This window comes from Hevea brasiliensis, chromosome 17 (genome assembly GCF_030052815.1).
Source record: "Hevea brasiliensis isolate MT/VB/25A 57/8 chromosome 17, ASM3005281v1, whole genome shotgun sequence".
In the NCBI taxonomy this organism is placed as follows: Eukaryota; Viridiplantae; Streptophyta; class Magnoliopsida; order Malpighiales; family Euphorbiaceae; genus Hevea; species Hevea brasiliensis.
The window spans coordinates 22,796,091-22,808,590 of NC_079509.1; the positions used below are offsets into that span (position 1 = coordinate 22,796,091).

Genomic DNA, 12,500 nt, shown 5'->3' on the forward strand with positions numbered 1-12,500 from the left:
AAGTGAAGGTCTCCTAAACAAACAAATCGTATAATATGGGTTGAGTTGGTCGTCTAACTTCAATAATAATTTGCATAGAAATAAAAAAAAAATGTTAAATTTGTGACTAAAATTATGGTAGAATTTGGAAGAGATTTTTTCTTTGTAATTAGTTTACACGCTTTGACAATGTATAACAAAAAGTCTTGTAATTTGTGAAAGATCATAATATCATTTGATTATGAAAGTAGATGGAAAGAAAATTACAGCCACGATCATGATAGTTTCATTAATAAATATTACTTTTAGAAATGTTTTAAAATATATATAGAAAATGTAATTTTTATTTAATTGACCTGAAAGCTAAGTCTTTTGAAAAATAAAAAATTCAAAATTATTTCAATTTCGTTTATAAACACAAAAAAAAGTTAAAATAATATAATAGAAAACTCATATAATTGTAAGTTTATTTTGTAGATTTTTTTTTATCTCTGAAAGTTTTATTCTTTCTATATAAAATATTTTTCTTTTTTATTAAATTTTTTTATTAACAGAATAAATTGATTGAAATATTATAATTTGATGTAATTTATTATCGTTAATTTATTTTATCATATAAATTGAAACATTTGAAATACTATAGCATTAATTATTGAAGGATATCTAATAAAAAAAGCGATGTAATATTATTAATAATTTTCACGGTGAGAAATAGTACTATGATTTCAAGATAAATTTAAATTATCATTAAATTGAGAGAAAATTATATTATAATATTGAAATATAAGGAAAAATGAATTTTATTTTAGATGTTATATGGCTCTTTATGAATGAAAATTATTTTTACTTAAAAATACCTGAAATTTGGCAATGATATATAAATCATATGTGTGTAATGTGAGAAATAATTCGTTTAATATCAATAAATTAATGGGCATATTACGAGAGATATATATATATATATATTAAAAACTTAAACACTTTAAAATCTCCCGTCAATATTTCTATATCTTTCTATTTCTTTTTTTATATATTGATGATAATTTTATGCAATATTATATTGTTATATATGAATCTTATCTCAATTCAGGAAGTTCTCATATGTAATTTTATAAAAAAAAAAAAAAGAAAAAGTAAAAAAAAGAAATTAAGATATTTTTATTAAGAGAGATTTAGTGAATAATATGTATTATTTCTTTTTTAATTCCTTTTGATTTAAAAAATCTATATAAAATTATTTAATTTACACATAGAAGATATATTATGAATGGATTGACTTGAATCAAGAGCTCTCATAAAAGAACAAAAAACAATATAATAATAGTTTTCATAAATAATAAAATAATGAAGTAAAAGAAAAATGTTGCTTCTTGTAGAAAATAATGGCACCTGATGGTGAATATAGAGAGTGAAAAATGCGCAAAAGACTAGCAGTTGAAAATGATAGTTTTAAAATCAAATAATACGCTCACTAAACATATACTATATTAATAATAAATTAACAATTATTGTATACATGTATTGATCATAGAAGAAGAATTAATATTTGGGTGTGATAGATACGAGAACTGAGTAATTATTTAATGGAATTTATACTATATTATTATTTTTGGTATATCAAAATATTCTTTTTATTTATTTTATAGTTAACAAACTAATTTATTTAAGATTTGCATGTGACGGTTCCTCTTAATAATATTTTAATATTTTTTTAATGATAGAACTTGAATTTTTTCTTTAGAAGGACAATAAGTCTTATCACTGCACTTAACACTTGTTAGTTATATAACATTGATATTGTTATGTATTATTTAACAATATGAATAAATATTTTATTAATTTTTTAATAATAAATAGACTTATTACGAATTTTAATAATATTAAATTTTCCCAATTCTTCTAAAATCAATCATAATAATAATGGATTCAATATCATAATTATTTTGGAATATGTACAAAAAAATTAATCAAATGATGTAAGAAAGCTAAAAAAAAAAAATTATATGATTGACTTAAATTTTAAAAGCCATTAAACCAAGGTCTCCTTAAAAGTAAAAAGCATGGAAAATGGAAAGATCAATCCATGTCAATAATAATATTTAAGTAAACTAAACCAAAGAGCAAGCAAACCAAAAAAATATTATATATTAATATTAATTAAAAAATTAAAAAGAAATTTAATTTATAAATTATCGTTAATCTATGGAATAATGCTGAATTTGCTGTCTATATTTTTAAATTTTTTTATTTTTATTTCTCTTAATCAGACTTTATATAAGAGTTTTTTTGGTTATGAAAGTTTCTATTTTAAAAAATAATTTGATTGTGATACTGCAATTTGATAAAATTTATTATTGTTAATCTATGGAATAATGCTCAATTTCTAATTTTAGTCCAATTAATTTAAAATTTTTTTATTTATACTCAAATTAGTGATGATTTAATAAAATATTATATTTTTAATCATAGAATATCATTTTCTCAAATTTTAAATATTAAAAATTATTTATTATTGAATAATCTATATTATTTCTTTTTTTTTAATTTTTTTTAAGAAGTAATCTATTTTAAATTATTTAATTTACACAGAAGATATTTTGAATGGATTGACTTCAAGACAAGGCCTCGTATGTGTGTATATATATATATATATATATATATATATATATATATATATATATATAACAGTTTCCATAAGTAATAAGATATTAAAGCAAAAGAAAAGTGTTACTTCTTGTAGAAAATAATGGCATTTGATAATAATTTTAAAACCAAATAATACACTTATTAAATATGCACCACGTCAATGATATTAATTTTCATTGAAAAAATTAACAATTCACAAAAATATACTCATCATTCAGATAAGGAGATATTATACGTGAAAATTTTAATACATAACATGATTAATTAAAAATTTTATTATTAACAAAATTTTATAATATAATTTTTAAATAAAAAAATAAATATTAAATTATAATATTAAAATAAAAAATAAATAAGCCACACAACACATGACAAAACTACTAGAGCATATTATTGTGAGGTCCACTAAACCTTCCTCTAAAAAAAAAAAAAAAATTTACTTCACTTTCATTAGTGATGTTTTGATAAGCAATTGCTCCTCACGGCTTACACTATATTTGATTGAAAACTTTAAAGGTAAGTTATAAATTTTTAAAATAATAACAATATAAGTATTTTATTTGAGAGTAAGAAAGTTACACTATGTTTAATAATGATTTATGATAATCTTATATCGTATAATTTTTAATTCATTTAATAATAATAATAATAAATCACGTTACACTGAATTTAAATATAATAAATTTTTTAAAAATTTCAAAATTTTCAAAAACTCCCATAATTTTAATTCACTGAATTGATGAGTTAAATAGATTGTTAAGATTTTCACTATAATATTATTTCCTAGATCCTAATTATTCTTTATATTGGATTTTATTTTTATATATATTATTATTTATCAATAATAGTGTGTAAAATGTATTATCCAATATTGTTAAAAAATAGAGGAGAAAAAATTTATATCATAATTATTTTAGAAAATACACTATACACGAGAAAATGAGTCAAACCATAAATTTAAAAATTTATAGTTCACTTAAAAGCCAAAATCCCCTTAAAAATTAAAAGGATCAATAATGGAATGACTAACTAAATTGAACCAATCAACACGGCAGCTGTTTAATGCAATATATGCAAAGTCAAGGTCCAATAAAATATTAATAATATTAATTAAAAAATTGGAAAGAAATTTAATTTATAAATTAAATATAAAATAATAATATAAATTTAAATATTTATTCACTTTACATATTTTATATTTAAAATTCAAATTGAGATTTAAATAATAAATTTCTCAAATTTTGCAAAATTCACTTAGTTAGTCTGTTAATTTATAATTTTGAATAATCAATCTAATAAAATTAATGTTTTATAAATTTATAATTTAGTTTCATTTTCAAATTTCTTTTAAACTTAAAAAAAATTGTTCACAATTATTTCAATTACATTTATAAACACAAAAAAAAATGTTAAAATAATATAATAGAAAATCAAAGCGCCCATAGATTTCAATTGAAAGGTTAAAATAATGATAAAAAAGCATCGTAGAACGCAAAGCATAGATGGATGGTCCATATTTTTATAATATTGAAAGGCGAAGTGATTTCTCTAGTTTCTCTATTTTGCAGATTTGTAGATTTTTTTATTTTTATCTCTCTTAATTAATTAAACTTTGTATAAGAGTTCTTTTATTTTTAATTTCTTTTTAAATAAATCGATTGTGGTATTGCAATTTGATAAAATTTATTATCCTTAATTTATTTTATTAAATGAAATTAAACTCTTGAAATGTTATAGCATGAATTGTTGTCGAGAAAGAATCTATATAAAATTATTTACGAAAAATTTAATGAATAACCTATATTATTATTAGAGGTATTTTTACTAAGAGAAATTTAGTGAATAAAATGAATATCATAATTGTTTTGGAAAATACACTATACATAAGAAAATTTCGACTTAATATATCCACTTAATAATATTATATTAAAATTTTAATTTTTATTTATAATATAAATACAAAAGTACTTTTTAAATTAATTTAGATGATCACTTGCCACGTTCTAAAGAGAAATAATTTCAGGTTTGTTTCAATGGACTTGAAGTCAAGGTCTTCTAAATAAATAAATCGTGTAATATGAGTTGAATTGGTTGTCTAACTTCAATAACAATTTTTATTTTTGTGCAATTAGCGGGTGTAAATGAGACAAACTTTGAAGGGTTTAAATTTGACCCATTGAATTTATAATCCTCTATTTGGAATATAAAATGTTATAAAAATGAAAATTAATTAATTTCTTTTTAATTAATTTTTATATTTAAAATAAAATAATTTATTGTTTTAATTTAAAAAAATTTATTTAAAAAATAAAAATTAAATATAATTATATGAGAATTCATTTAAATTCTTTTATTATAAATAATTTATTTGACACGAAACCATAAGCTTTAACTCAGCTTCAACTCGGATATAATTACAAATGAATACCAGACAATCACTTCATGGAAGTAACCCAAGCACTACAATTAGATTTACAATTTAATGTTATTTCCTCAAATAATAATTATAATTTATATAGTTTACTTAAATTCAAGGTCTCCCTTAAAAGTTAAAAGTTAGAATCAATAATGGAAGAAAGACTAAGACTTTTTATTTCCTTAAATAATAATTATAATTTATATAGTTTACTTAAATTCAGGGTCTCCCTTAAAAATTAAAAGTTAGTATCAATAATGGAAGGAAGACTAAGACATGCTATTTCCTTAAATAATAATTATAGTTTATATAGTTTGCTTAAAGTCAAGGTCTTCCTTAAAAGTTAAAAGTTAGGATCAATAATGGAAAGAAGACTAAGACAATACTCGCACTTATTTGCAGAAAATTAATAGTTGAGTAAACTAAACCAAACTGCACGACATCAGTTTGATGTAATCACGCCCACAAATGTCCAATGAAAGATTAATAATATTGATTTAAAAATTAAAATAAAACTTAATAAATTAAAAAAAAAATACACAATAATCCACACACATATACATAGACTTCTGTATTTTGAGTGAAAATTTGTATATTAACATGATGCCAAGTTTAATCATTTAAATATCTGTTCATTCCAAACTTTTTATTTATTTAAATAGCTAGAGTTTTATATAATAAATTTCTAAAATTTTACAAAATTCACTTTATTTAATCTGATTTTGTATTACTAACGCAATAACATGATATATCATTATAAAGTTATAATTTAATTTATTCGAAAATTTTTAATTAAAAAAATATAATTTACAATTATTTTCATGGGCATTTTTTCAAAATATTTTCACAGAAAAGGCAATCATAAAAGGAAACAATGAGAAGAAGCTTAATACATATTATATAGATCAAATTTATGCGCATATATTAATGTTTTGCTTTCCTTTTTCACTTACAGAATCAATAAATGAATATCTCAATTAATTGTACAAAATCATTCTCAAGGTTTTGTTAACGTACCATTTGAAAGAGGTTAGATGATTCAAAATTTTAGTTGATTTGTAAGGCTTTTTCCTAATTTGAATGTGAAAAATATTTCTCAAGAGAATGAAGGAATATTTTCAATATAGAATAAAACTCTTATTTTAGTGTTATTTCTAATTTGAGTGAGACTCATAATCAAATTAGTATTGAGAAAATTAACACAATAAATAGAAGAATGATAAAAAGATTATTTAACTTTTAACTCATAGAGTGAAGTTGTCACTGTTGCAAAAAAGGAGCTTTGCCAATTGCTAAGGATTTGGCCTTACCCCTTGATAAGGAATTCTTACTCATTCTCATGGAAGAATAGAAGCTTCGACTTAAGGTGGAGAAAAGACATAATCTAAGAGGAAGGTATTATTGTCTATTATAGTTGAAAGCACATTTTGTGATGTAATAATTATAATAGTGAACATATTAGGTTATGTCTATAGGATATTTAAATAACTAATTAAATATATTTAATATGAGCAATTTTTGTGAGGATTATTCGGGTGATGGATAGTATAACTTGAGCTTGTTATAGATTATTTATTATTATTAATAGTGGTAGATGACATGTTTACTTTATTTTTTATGTTTACTTTATTTTTTATAGTTTACACAGTTCTGCGATGCACGACAATTGGTATCATCTTATTGTGAAAATCATACCTGTACAAATTAAAGAATACAAAATTTAATATGGTTCGGCGTAAGTCTAACCCACCAAAAAATACACTATACTCAACTCAACTCAACTCAACTCAACTAAGCCTTTATCCCAAAGATTTGGAGTTGGTTATATGGATTCGCTTTCTTCACTCTAAACGATTTTGGGTTAAATCCTCAGAAATGTGTAATGCTTCTAGGTCATGTTGTACTACTCTCCTCCAAGTCAATTTAGGTCTACTCCTTTTTTTCTTTCTATCTTCTAACCTAATGTACTCTACTTGTCTAACTGGAGCTTTCGTATGTCTACGCATCACATGACCAAACCATCTCAATCTCCCTTCTCTCAACTTATCTTCAATTGGTACCACTCCTACCTTTTCTCTAATACTCTCATTACGGACTTTTATCTAGTCTAGTATGGTCACTCATCCACCTTAACATTCTCATCTCTGCAACTCTTATCTTAGACGCATATGACTCTTTTAGTATCCAACACTCACTACCATATAACATAGCCGGTCGTATAGCTGTACGGTAAAATTTTCCTTTCAACTTATTGGGAATTTTACGATCACATAAAACTCCCGTGGCACGTCTCCACTTCAACCATCCGGCTTTAATCCTATGACTAACATCCTCCTCACATCCCCCATCTACTTGAAGGACTGAGCCTAGATATTTAAAGTGATTACTTTGGGACAGTACCACTCCATTTAAATTAACTCTTTCCCTATCACCAGTTTGGCCTTCACTGAACTTGCAATTCATGTATTCTGTCTTCGTTCTACTTAACTTAAAACCCTTTGATTCTAGAGTACTTCTCCAAAGCTCTAGCTTTCTATTGACTCCTTCTCGTGTCTCATCTATCAAAACAATATCATCCGCAAACAACATGCACCAAGGAATACTCTCTTGTATATGTTTCGTCAATTCATCTAAAACTAATGTAAAAAGGTAAGGGCTTATGATTGATCCTTGGTGTAATCCAATTGAGATCGAAAAATCTCTTGTGTCCCCTCCCACTGTACGCACAATAGTATAAAAAATACACTATAAAGAAAAAATAATTTTAACCACTAATTATTTTTCTCACCCTTATAAGTCACTCAAATAAAACTAAAACTCATTAAATTTGATACACCTCTCCACTTCGTGAGCTTTCTACCATATAATGGCCAACCAACTAATCATATATATAGATAACTTTAACCTAATCTTTGTGAGACTCTAATTATTAAAATTTTTAAATTCTACTAAATTTCTTATTTTATCTAATGCCCCAATTCTAATTTAACTTGTACTCTAACAATCCAAAACTAATTCATTTGGATTTGATTCATCTTAACATATGTTTTGTTGCAAAATTAAATAGATAAATTTTAAATTCAAATTAATTATTTTGAAGCGATTTGAAAGAATCTGCAATCCATAAATTATTCTAAGTTTTGACTCGAAATTTTCCTTTTTGTATGGCAATCAAATAGGAAACTTAAATTCAAAGTAAATCTGTAATCCATAAATTCACTCACAATTCAAAATAACTATACTGATGCATACATTTTGCATAGTCATTTAGGTCTAATTTCATAGCCATTTTATTTTATTATTAGTTATTTTTAGCTAATTTCATTAGTTATTTAGTTAGTTTTTCATAATTGTCAATTTTGGATTAATTTGTAATTTTTACTTTGTTTTGTAGGAAAAATGGTGTTTGTGAAGGACTGAAAAGAAATTTTGCCATTGAGGAGTGACTTCCACAGCCAAAGATGTCAAAAACAAGTTTTCAAGCTGAAATATGAATTGACCAAAATTGTGCATAACTTGCCGCATAAGCTATGCGGATCTGCATAAGGAGAAAAATCACTGTTCTAATACCTGCCGAAATGTGCATAAGGAGACTGCATAGCTTATGCACATTCACGCCTCCCTTATGCACTTTCACGGAATTGTGCATAACCTATGCACCAAGTCATGCAGTTTCGCATAAGTGAACCAGAAGCCAGCCAAAAACTGCATAAGGGACGGCATGACTTATGCAGTCCCATAAAGAGTTCATTAATGAGCTGGCAGAAGATTCCCTCAGAAAATCCCTCCTCAAACACACCATTTTAGGGCTCCATGTTAGAAAATGCTATAAATAGTCCCATTTCTCATTTTAGAAAGGGGAAGAAGGAGGAGAGCAGAAAAAGGAAGAGGTGTAGGCAGCAGCTAAAGAGTCACTTTCACCTTCCACACCATTTTCAACCAAGATTTGCAGATTTCTTTCCTTTCTTACATTCTTCCTACATTTCTAGTGTTTAGTTTATTGTTTCCTAGCTTAGATTAAAGCTTTATTTCCATACAAACTAAGAATTTCTTGTAAACATTATGGGTAATGAGTAGTTTTACATTGATTCTGGAGTAAGGGTTGTAATATTTGAGATATTTTGTGGATTTTGATTGGGTAATCCATATTTTGTGGTCTTAATGAGTTTTATTCATTTCTTGTGTGCTTAATGACATGCTTAGTGTAGGATCCCATTAAGTGATGTTCTTAATCCATGGTTGAGGCACCGAAAGGAGAAGGCCTTGTGATAGATAATCAAGAAATTGGACTTAATTAACTTAGATCTAGAAATAGACTAAGGATTAAGAGGATTCACAGATTAATTAAAGAACCTAATGGGTCTTAATTAACTCTAACTCCACGAAAGTAGGATTAGATTGATTAAGGCACTCTTTGTCTCACTCGAAAGGGTATTCAAAGGATTTAAGAATTAATCTCCTTAAAACCCGTAAGTTCCATACGATTGGACAACCAATTTGAAATCCCAAAATAGCTCAAATATGAAATCCCGAACTCCAGAATCGCCTTTTTGTCATTGTTAATTTTTAATTGAAATTAATTGCTTGCCATTTTAATTTTGCCATATTTCAACTTGCTTATTTCAAATTGATGCAATTTTAGTTTAATTAATACATTGTTGGATAGATTATTAATTTTGCACATATAGATTTCATACTCCAATACCCATCAATTTATTGCTTTAATTTCAAAAATAGTTCAATCTAGTCAACTTTTTATATCAAAGATTCAATCATTAACACAACTCCTCGTGGGAACGATATCTTTTCTATATTACTTGTACGACCCGTGCACTTGCGGTTGGGCCACATCAAGTTTTTGGCGCCGTTGTCGGGGAGTTGTTTGTTTAAGATTGAGTTCTTGATTATTTTAGTTGTTTATAGTTTTATTTTTGTTATCTTTTCATTTTGTGTTTGTTTGTTCTTTTTCAGGTACTTTTAATCTTTTATGAGAAGAGCTAGAAGCACAAGTGACACATCCTTATTGTTCAATCCTGAAATAGAGAAATTTTGTAAAGCCAACAAGAAAGAAACCAGAAAAAGAAAAGAAGCTCTGAGAGAAACTGAATTAGAAGAAGTCATGGCTGATGAAAGAATTAGAATTGGTGGTAATGCTGGAAATGATCGAAACAATGAAAATGTAGCCCAAGGAGAAGAGGTTGTAAATGCTAATGTGCCTAGGGGAAGTATGATGGATCATGCTTTTCCTTGTTTTGATGACTTGAGAGAGAGCATAGCAAGACCAAGAATTGATGCAAATAGTTACAAGATGGATTTTGGAGTTCTTCAAATGATTCAAAATTCTCAATTTGGAGGACATCCTTCTGAAAATCCACACACACATCTGAAGAAGTTTGCTATGATCTGTGACATGCAAAAACAACCTGGAGTGTCTGATGATGCAGCAAGATTGAAGCTATTCCCATTCTCTTTGAAAGATAGAGCATTGGATTGGCTTGATTCTTTACCTCACAACTCCATTACAAATTGGGAGCAGCTCACTGATGCATTTCTTGCACAATATTTTCCACCTGGAAAAACTCAAGAATTGAGGAATCAAATGACAGCTTTCAGACCAAGAGAAGATGAAACTCTTTATGAATCATGGATGAGATGGAAGGAATTAGAGAGACAATGCCCACATCATGCCATTCCGAAATGGATGATAAATTAAAATTTTTACACAAATGTTACTCCAGCAATTAGAGGGATTATTGATGCTCAAACAGGAGGAGAATTTATTATGAAGCATGAAGATGAAGCTTATGAGCTACTGGAGAAAATTGCAAAGAATACTCATCTTTGGAGTAGTCCAAGAGGACTAGCTCCAACTCAAAGGAGGCAAGCTGTTGGAATGTATGATCTTGATCCATTCAACATGATTAATGCAAAGTTTGATGCACTTACAAATGTCTTAGCTAAGAAGATGGAAGATTTGAGTATGTTGGTTAGTTCAACATTATCATCTGGAAGTTCACAACAAGTGGCTTATGCAGAAGGAACTACCAGCTATGGAGTAGACTATAAAGAGCAAGCAGCATATGTTGGTAATTATGGAAACAAGCAAATGGGGAATTCTTACTCTCAAACTTATAATCCAACTTGGAGGAATCATCCCAACTTTTCATGGGGAAATCAGCAAAATCAAGTCCAAAATCAGAATTTTCAACCACAACAGCAACAAGGAATTTCATATCAGCAAAATAGGCAACCATTGCCTAATTTTTAGCAGAAAAATATGAATCCTCCACCAAAACAGCAAGAACAAAGTTCCCCCACAGAAGCTTTATTACAACAGATTCTTGCTAACCAAAATAAGCATGATGAGGAGATGAGAGAGATGAAAGCAAGGCTAGAACAGATGCAAACACATAACAGAATGCTGGAAAATCAGATTGCACAACAAGCATCTTCCTCAAGTACCAAGTCTTTTGGAAAGCTTCCAAGTCAACCAGAAAACCCAAGAGAGCAGTGTCAAGCTATTACTTTAAGAAGTGGGAAAGTTGTAAATAATGAGAAGAGTGAAAAAAATGAGAAAAGTGTAAATAATGAGAAGAGAGAAAATGAGAAAGAAATTAATGAGAATGAAAAACAAGAGAGTGAAAAACAAGAGAGTGCAGAAAAATGTAAAGAGAAAATTAAAGAGAAGGAAGAGAAGTATATACCTCCAGAGCCCTACAAGCCACAACTTCCCTTTCCACAAAGATTTCAAAAAGCCAAGCTTGATAAGCAATTTGGGAAGTTTTTAGAGGTTTTGAAGAAGCTATACATAAATGTGCCTTTTATTGATGCTCTTTCACAAATGCCCTCTTATGCAAAATTCTTGAAAGAAATTCTCTCAAACAAGAGGAAACTTGAAGACCATGAAACTGTAGCTTTAACAGAAGAATGTAGTGCTATCCTCCAAAGGAAACTTCCTCCAAAGCTCAAGGATCCAGGGAGTTTTTCAATTCCATGCCACATTGGGGAATCATGTTCTACAAAAGCTTTATGTGATTTAGGGGCTAGTGTTAGCCTTATGCCCCTCTCCATTTATGAGAAGCTCAATATGGGAGATCTTAAACCAACCCACATTTCTCTTCAGTTAGCTGACAGATCAATTAAGTATCCTGAAGGGATTTTGGAGAATGTGCCTCTGAAGGTTGGGAAGTTCTATATACCTGTTGACTTTGTCATCTTGGACATGGAGGAGGATTCTAATATTCCAATTATCTTGGGAAGACCCTTTCTAGCTACAGCAGGAGCATTGATTGATGTTAAGGGAGAAAAATTGACTCTTAGAGTTGGTGAAGATCAATTGGTTTTCAATATTAATAACACTATGAAGAAGCATTATTTTGAAGCTGATACTTGCTTGAGAGTTGATATTATTGATGAGCTGGTTGAAGAACATTTCAGAAAGAAATATCCGGAAGATCCA

General features: G+C 27.2%; 1 non-coding gene across 1 annotated transcript; it reads right to left on the reverse strand.

The window, feature by feature from the left end:
• Positions 1–10,625: 10,625 nt before the first annotated feature.
• Positions 10,626–10,732, reverse strand: LOC131175617 (small nucleolar RNA R71). Its single transcript, XR_009145812.1, has one exon. It is a non-coding gene; the product is annotated as a small nucleolar RNA R71 (small nucleolar RNA).
• Between the last annotated feature and the right edge of the window lie 1,768 nt (positions 10,733–12,500).